At 42.5% G+C, this 8,656-nt stretch overlaps 1 protein-coding gene across 1 annotated transcript in view; it reads left to right on the top strand.

Moving 5' to 3' along the window:
- wtip (WT1 interacting protein) overlaps positions 1 to 345 on the top strand; it is a 62,265-nt gene extending 61,920 nt beyond the window's left edge. Inside the window, exon 8 of the mRNA XM_084075525.1 lies at positions 1 to 345. This exon is cut by the window's left edge and continues 1,254 nt beyond it. The gene's annotated coding sequence lies outside the window, so the exon portion shown is untranslated.
- Positions 346 to 8,656: the final 8,311 nt, after the last annotated feature.

Raw genomic sequence — 8,656 nt, 5'->3', positions numbered from 1 at the left:
ATGACATTTATTTTTGGATAAATTAACTCTACAATCGGAAACAGCCTGCCCTGTGTGCACTTCCTAGTTACATCTGTATGTGAATGTGTTCTACGTGGCGCATTTACATTTTTTCCTTTGTTGATAATGTGGTCAAAATTAAGTTTCTGACCACACCTGGAAATGGTTTGGGGGGCGAATGGATGTTCAAAGCTTCTAACGTACATCATTTTTTAAATGATTTGCAGTAGCTCTATCCGGGTACAATGTGATCACCCAGCACACGTTAATATCAGGTGTGTAAGAGGCACCAGGCATCCGGCATGACACCGTGGGGACTCTGAGAGACATTTAACCACTCTTAAACCCCCCACCCCCCCAGCCCCAGGGGTCTGTACTTGGTCCCCTCCTTTTTTACCCCCCCCCCCTCCCTCTCTACGCCAAATCTCTTTGCAGAAAACGGCCGATCTAAAAGCTCACAACGCGTCAAATACCTGCGTGTCGCGATCTGGTCGATCTGCTATTTTTTTTTGCTGGAGGCTCGCCTATTCTCACCGAATGTTTGCCTATTATGCCCAGAATAGGGAGTTCCATGTGGTTAACCCTCCTCCCACCCCTTGCCACTCTGGTACCAACCCGATCGCCAGAGGAAACGTTCTCATTGAACGTTTTTCAACGTTTCTCAAAATCCGTGCATAGACTACTGGAAAACCACAAATTCCGTGCATAGCCGCCTCGCATCTCCCCCATTTTGACTAAACCATTTCGGAGGCGCGCAGTCTCAAGGGAATTGTCGCCGTGTGAAGGACCACCGAGCGAGCTAAAGCGAGCGAGTTGCCGTCCTGAACATTGCGACATTCCCTTGAGCCTACTCAGCGCCGTTTGAGTTACGTACCGATAGGCACAGAATCGTAAATTTTGTTGTGGGGACTGCTCTACTTCCTGGTTTTTCCGGGTTGCGACTGGTTACGCCCACCGTGGGACTCCCCGTACATATGTACGGAATTTGGGGGTTTCTAGGCGACTATGCACGGAATGACGTGCACAAATCCGTGCAATGTATACTAATTCTCTGGCGATCAGGCTGCTGGTACACAACTAAACGCATCGCAGGCCCCCCCCCGGAGCGGTGCCCCCAACCCACCTCCACAGACATTCCAACCTGGTCGTCTAGACATGACCTCCAGACATTCACAAGCAGTGTCTTAATTAATGACTATTACTACAAGAGGAAAGAAAAGGAGAAGAACAAAAAAAAAAAAACCTTAGATGCACATAGATTGTCTTTTTATATATGAATATATATTTTGCAGATGGTTTCCACATACGACCTTTAGACGTAGTTTCTTCTGTTGTTGTTGTTCTTCTTGTTGTTACATTATTCTTACAGTAAATAGGCAACACATACTGTAATAATAACCAGAGGCCCCATGGAAGCTTGTTGGTGGTGTGATGTACAGTGTCATTTCGTCGCTGTCGGGCATAAACCTTGTATCGCCATATTAAAAAGTATTTTTCGTAAATCAACGCCCTACTTGGAAAATAGCCGATCAATGTTTGAATGTTAAAAGTGTGGCCGTGCTTTTTCATAAATATTGAACCGATACGTGATTCATTAATAACTACATTGTATCCATTAGAACACAGGTTCTTTTTTTCCCCCATTTCCTGGAAAAGTGGACACGCAAGGTTTTCTCCCCGACAGCGATGATTTCCCTCTCCTTGTGCTCATAACTGTGTCAGACATCAGATCCACAGGCCTTTTGGGGGCCACACACACCTGAGGGAAATATAGTACTGTATACAGAATCTCAGCTAGTTTTTCAACCAACACGGACTACTACTACTACTACTGCTACTACTAGGTTGTGTTTTGGGTTTGTGTCACAGGAAACAAAAAGAGTAAAACCAGAAAGTTCCGGAATCACACTGATGTATTTCACTGTTTCTGAACACCATGCTGTCTCTCTCCCCTTTTACGGGTCTGTAACTCTTGAGAGTGTGCAAAATGGACCCGTGCCGTGAGCGGGTCCATTTTGGTTCCATTTTGCACACTCTCAAGAGTTGAATAAGCACTGAGGATTTTGCTGTGTAAAAAAAATTGGGGGGTCCCAGGGATAAAAAACGAAATCGATTCAAATGAGGTGGGGGGGGAACCGGGAACGTGGCCTGGAGGTCCTTGGAATGAAAAACGTTGAGAATCACTGATGTATTTGACGCTGAATTGAGTAAACATTTCTGTGGACGATGACCTCTTAACCTGACATTGCCTCAATCGTCCTAATATGACAGACAGCTTCCAAGCGAGTGAAAACCAAACACTGAAGGGTGATTTTTTTTTCTTTCTTTTTTGCCGACGTTAATTATCTGACAAAAGGTCTGTTTGGGACGCTGGTTCTTGGTGTGTTTTACAGACACTGGTTTATTAGTCTATGGCTGGGCGATATATCTATATTATTTTATATCACATTACACGGCTTGGTTGAATGCTCGATTCTGATTGGTCAATCACTGAATTTAGTGGCGCGTTATTTATTTTTGAATAACGACCGCTGCAGTCAATAACAGGCCGCTGTCTAGCCTCGATTTGGCTCAAAAATAAGAGCCTGGACCAGCCTGTTGACGTTCCTGGAATAGGAAGTGTTTCATTTCCCCAACCAACCAGAGTGCAGTGGGCGTCGCTCCAAATGTTGTGACGTCAGGGCTCTCAATGCTGCACATTGGGGGAGGAGGAGGGGCATGGGGCGGGGCGGGGGCTGACGGACAGAATGGTGAACCAATGGGATCTCACTGAATTTTTCTCCAGAGATTTTGAACCCGCCCCCTCTAGACCAGATATCAGACACGCTAGGGCAGCCTAGCCGCTGTCTAATCAAAGACTCGGAGCGCCATTGGCTCATATCAATCTTGTTACTTGATTTTGTGCCGTATCCAACATGGCAGCTATGTCAACAAACACACAATGTCATTTACAGCTAAACGCTGCTGTTGGGAATGTTTTCGAAAACATTTGAAGCGATAAATAGACAATGCAGTAACTGAAAATGTATGAAAACAGCCGTTCCTTCCAGCTCACAATGCGTTGCATCACGAGGCATTTACATTTTTTTAATTGAGATTATCATCACAATACGACATTATTATCCCAATATCGATATCGATGTATTTGGTCACAGATGTAGTGATATTAGATTTTTGCCCATATCGCCCAGCCCCAGCTTAGTCGCCCAGCCCCAGCGAGCACTGAGAGTAACAGTGCGCGGTCGTAAAGAGCCGCCGTTCGTTCTCCTCATATGCCTTAAAGACAGCTTTTGTTTGTGTGTCGTATCCTTGTCCAACATTATGGGTTGTGCTTGTGCTTTTTGGGAGGAGGTCCCTGAAAACTCGGAGTTGCTGGTCCCACCCTTGTCTCCAGGAAGGCCCCCTACACTTCTATCGCTGGTTGTCTCATTGTGTGTGTGTGTGTGTGTGTGTGTGTGTGTGTTTGAATAATTACATACTATAAACAGACCAGAGTTAAAGATAGATTCGATGCACACTAAGAAGAAGATGAGTGGAGTGTGCTACATGAGATAGTACAGTATATTGCCTGATGGACAGCTACGAGACGAGATTTGAAAGTCAGTCGAGGGTAATTTTCTGCAAGTCGGCGACTTAGACTACTGTGTACACTTGGAATTGTTTCGGTGTTGCAAATCCCACTCTGAAGTTTTAACTTTAAACGTTGTGAATTGGTAGCAAAGAAGTGCGTGCTTGTCTATCTGACTGTCTGTATTCATGAGTGTGTGTGTGGGTGTGGGTGTGTGTGTGTGTGTGTGTGTGTTTGTGTGTGTGCTTGGGTGCGTGCCAATGGCAGGGCCATGGCACATGCAACTCACTGAAAGACCAGGGCAGCTTAGGGCATCAACACAGCATCCAGCAACACACACACACACACACACACACACACACACAGATGATGACAGTGAGTACTTGCTCTTGCAGACCTGCATCAAATAGTGTTCGCTAACAAACAAACTAATTGCATTGTTTTGTTCTAAGCTGCACATGCCGCACCAGATGGGAGTTTGAGTTTGAGTGCATTTGGGGAATTGAGATAGTGCATCAGAAAGATGAACTAAATTCATGGTGGTTCAAACCTCTAGTTATAGAGCCGGACTGATTTCGTCTCTGTCGGGTGGAAACCATGTCCAAAACTGTTACTATTCAGAATTCAACTTCAAAAATAGCAAAAGTAGCAGATCTACAAGCTCAAAACACGCCGATTTGCGCCGCTTTTGATGCTTTTGTGTGACACCGTAGTATGATCAAGTTGTAGGGAGTTAATTTACGAAAGAACACAAAAGGTTACAATATGGAGATAAGAGGTTTCTGTACGACAGTAACGATAATACTGTATCTGCCATTATTTGTAATGTCGTCACCGTTTTGACGACATTGATATTGGCAATCATGCAGCCAATTGGTCCCACGGTTTTGGGCCACTTTCGACCTGGTGTTCCTATTGAATACTGGATACTTCTCGTACAGTCCTATATGTGCCAGACCTATCACCCATCTGGTACGCCAAACAGATTAAAATAAACACCACAGATTATGTTCAGATACTATTTGACTCAAGTCTCTGGTTCACAGCACACACACTCACACACACACACACACACACACACACACACACACGTGTCCTCATGAAATACTACTGATCTGTTAGAAAATGGGGCTGAAATAGAGATTAAAGGGCCAACACAGGCATAACGTGCTTTCTGACAAAGCTCTGATGTAGAGATTTTTATTTTTTATTTCCCCCCCCCGAATGTAATATTAGTGTGTGTTTGGCAAATCCCACCACCCAGCCAGCTGTATATTTGGAAAAGCTAAAGGAAAATGAATGCCTACATGTTTTTATTGAGACATTTGTTTCCCCTTGATGTGTGACATATTTAACCTCAGCAAACCGTACAAGGTTTCTTCTTCTCGTCAAGGAATGTGTGTTGTACTTGAGGACGTTTGAACTGAACACCAGTCTGTAATAGCACAATGTGACTCCTATAACCAATCCCACATCTTGGTCAGTTAAAGGAGTAGTTCACCCGAAAAAAATAACTCATTTTCTGTCAATTTCGCACCCCATTAAGCCTTGAATTCATGGAGATTGTTTAGTTTTTGAGCCAATCCTGAGACAATAATTTGATGACCAGCGGAGACTCAATTGAGTCTCCTTCTGAGCAATCTAATTATTGCCTCAGGAATGCGACAAAAACTTAAAAATCTCCATGAATTCAAGACTTCCTGGGGTCTGTAATTGATGGAGTCGTTTTGGGGTGAACTACCCCTTTAAGCAGGAAAAAAAAAGAGCTCAATTATGGCAAGATTGTATCCCTCTTAAGATGTCTTAATTCACCTCTTTTAAAACTACTACTTCAATTTATATGGCATAGCACACGGCTAGTATCCCTGTATATATAAAGAGCCTAGGTTTTTTTGTTTTTTATATATATTATATTATATTTCATTTTCTTTCGGAAATCACTATGAAGGAGAAGACTGCTTCTCTTACTGTTTTAGTTCCAATAAGCACATCTTTGACACCTGTCGTCACATGACTTTTGTATCGTTAAATGTTTTGATTACCTAGATGGTTCATAAAAAAAAGGAAACTAGATCTATTTATCTAAACATGGAAAAAGTCTAAAGTTATTTAATGTATTAAAAATTGGGACGTATCATTTAACTGTAGATGATATAATCTGCTTTTTCAATAAAGTGGTTTTGTAGCTAACTTCAAACATTGTTTTGTTGTCTTTTCTGTGTTTCATTTTTTTTTTTTTTTTTTTTACGGATTTATCATTTTTCATATTTTACTTCACCCTAACCCTTTCTGTAGGTGGTATAACAGACGCACTGAAGTGACATTTTCGGTCATTTTATTTTGAAGGTTCAGCCTGAAACGTCGGCGCAACGACTCTAAACCAATCAGAAGGTCTCATCCCTTCAGGCTATGGGACGTTGGATCTCAATGACTTCAGACGTGTGCAGGGCTAGTGTTTGTTTACAAGTGAGAGAGAGACGGCCAGTGAAGCACGTTTGCTACTACCTGGCTTATTTCTAACCTATAATGTTTTCAGATACATATGTTAGTGTGCAGATGAAGTTTAAAATGAGTAATACACTCATCTTCAATGAGATTCAAAACGGAGTATCTCTGTAATTAAAATCAGCTGTGTTTGAAGAACGTGCAGCTATGGGAATCAAACAGGTGCATGTAATCAAGATTCATTTATTTTCATGAAGGCTGCGTTATGTCATCACGCAGCACGTTTTCGTTTACAGGAAGTAATTAAGATTGGCTTTTTAGGGACTTTAGATGTAAAAATACACAAAAATGTTTTTTTTTCATTTTTTTTTGGCATCTATTGTTAGGTATGCCCATATGATGACCACGGATATGCTCTAAAAGTGTGAAAAACATATTTTTCATTTCACTACACCTTTAATCTCACAATACAGATTCTGTAACAGCTCAATCTGTCCCTAAACATGTATTGTTGTTGTTAGTAGGAATAAACACAGAAGCACCACCCTGGAGGAAGTGGACTAAGAAAGGGGAGGAGACAAAACGAGTTCCTGTCTACACAAAAAGGTAGGTGGTACCCCCCGAGGAAAAATAATGTTTTTTTTTTTTACCGAATGGGTTCTGACAAAGGCCAGATGGGTTCAAATGAGTTTGTTTCTGTGACTGCTGCTGCTGTATTCCGTGAGTGCGGTCTTTGCGTATCCTTTGGCTATACTTGCTCAGTTGTTCGCCATTATATTTTATCTGTAATTGTGCTTTGGTATTGTTTCAGATGACGTACATGTTTTTTTGTCGACATAACGCAGGAAGTAATAAAATGCATGATGGTGTCTTGTTGCTCAGATACGGTTTCACCACTTATATTTTGTCATCCACGCCACGGTTGTACGTTTATTTGCTAACTAAGAAAGACCTCCTCGAGCAGACGGTAAATCAGGCTGTTATATCTTGGTTTTATAGTAAAGGTGATATTTTTGGGTTCAAACAAAAGTTTTTTTGTTTAAATGTTAAAGCATTATAATGTGATAGTAATCATTGCTATAGGGTCAGGTGTTTGTTCAGTAACAGGAGTCTCCCTGTCTCTCCAGCTCTTTGATAAGCTTGTGACTCATACTGCCCTCCTAATACGTGAGGGGGCCGTGTTTTTTCAATTACTGTTTTCATTCATTTAAAAAAAAAAAAAAATGGAAAATGAAAAATTTTAATACAACAAAAAATGTAAATAAAATAAATGAAAAAAGTAATAAAAAAAACACGGCCCCCTCAGGTATTAGGAGGGCAGTATGAGTCACCAGGACCAAGGACGTGTGTCTTTGATGAATCTAACATGGTTTAAATGGAGTTTGAAGTTACAATGGGTTTGTATAGGAAGGGGGCATGTCTGATAAAATGAATATCAAATATCTAAATACTGAATCGAGCAACTTAAAAACTATTTTGGGTGTTCACAAAAGCCTGAGTGGATCATAAAATAAGTTAAATAACCTTCTTTTTTTAAGTGAATTATCCCTTTAAGTCCTACTTGCAACCTGTGTTGTAGGACCTTACCCTCCCACAACCATTTTGCTCTTTCTGTGGTCACTAAGATGTTTTTTTCCTCCCAACAGTGGTACAGTAGTTAAAGACCTAGGCCTCCTTGCCCTGTCTGTCTTCCTATTGGGCCCTGGTGAGGAGCTGATGTTTGCTCTGGGGATGATATCGCCCTCAGATCAAGGCTTGTAAAAATGTTGCTCCATAATGACCTCCACACACGGCATGGCCTCTGGCACGTCATGAGAGGACTTTAAACAAACCCTTGGGCTGGGAGAAGGGAGATGCCCCCCCCCCCGGCTCTGCCCCAATGGGCAGATAAACCCTGAGTCAGACAAACACCATAATGGTCTGCATCATATCTAATCACCTAAATACAGATCATTGTGCAGGAATTTGTTTTCGTGGCACACGGCTGGTTTTGAAGGCAACTCAAGTTAAAGATGGAAAAACTGGTAGTTGACAAACAGTTGTGACTCACACAAATGTAATCAAAAATCCGGAGTACCGATTCACAGCGGCTGCCAAGCTCAGGCACAGCCACAGACAGAAAGACTGATCAGTCCATGTCAATAGGCTTACTGAGTCTGACAACCTGAGTGTGTCCTGGGACAATCTCTGACTGTGTTACTTTGATTTAATTGTCTCCGCCAGGCCGAAAGGCATGGCGAGAGAGTATGTTTTACCCTCCGTCCGTCCGTCCGTGTGTGTGTGTGTCCTGTCCGTGTGTTACCAGCTAATCTCCGGCACCGTTGGCCCGGTCGCTGCGAAACTGTGCACACCCACTCCCTGGATGCCAATTCAGAACCTCTCCCCCACATTTTTCACATGGGCCTGTCATAGCGCCGCCAGGAGGCCGATTTGTGCAAACCCATTTTTTCCCATTACACCTACAGACTTTAACCAAACGTCATGCAAATCGGTACACAGTATCTCTATAGTCATGTGATCAACCCGGATCTGTCCGATTTCCCATATTGCCTCCTCATTGGTTAAGGTTGGCTTCCAAAGTTTGCAGGATTGGTCCGTTTTGAACAAACTGCCTCCAATCATGAACGCAGCTGGCCATTTCCA

The sequence above is a fragment of the Gymnoscopelus microlampas genome (assembly GCF_963454915.1).
Source record: "Gymnoscopelus microlampas genome assembly, chromosome: 1".
Lineage (NCBI taxonomy): Eukaryota > Metazoa > Chordata > Actinopteri > Myctophiformes > Myctophidae > Gymnoscopelus > Gymnoscopelus microlampas.
This window is presented reverse-complemented; position numbering and strand designations above follow the sequence as displayed.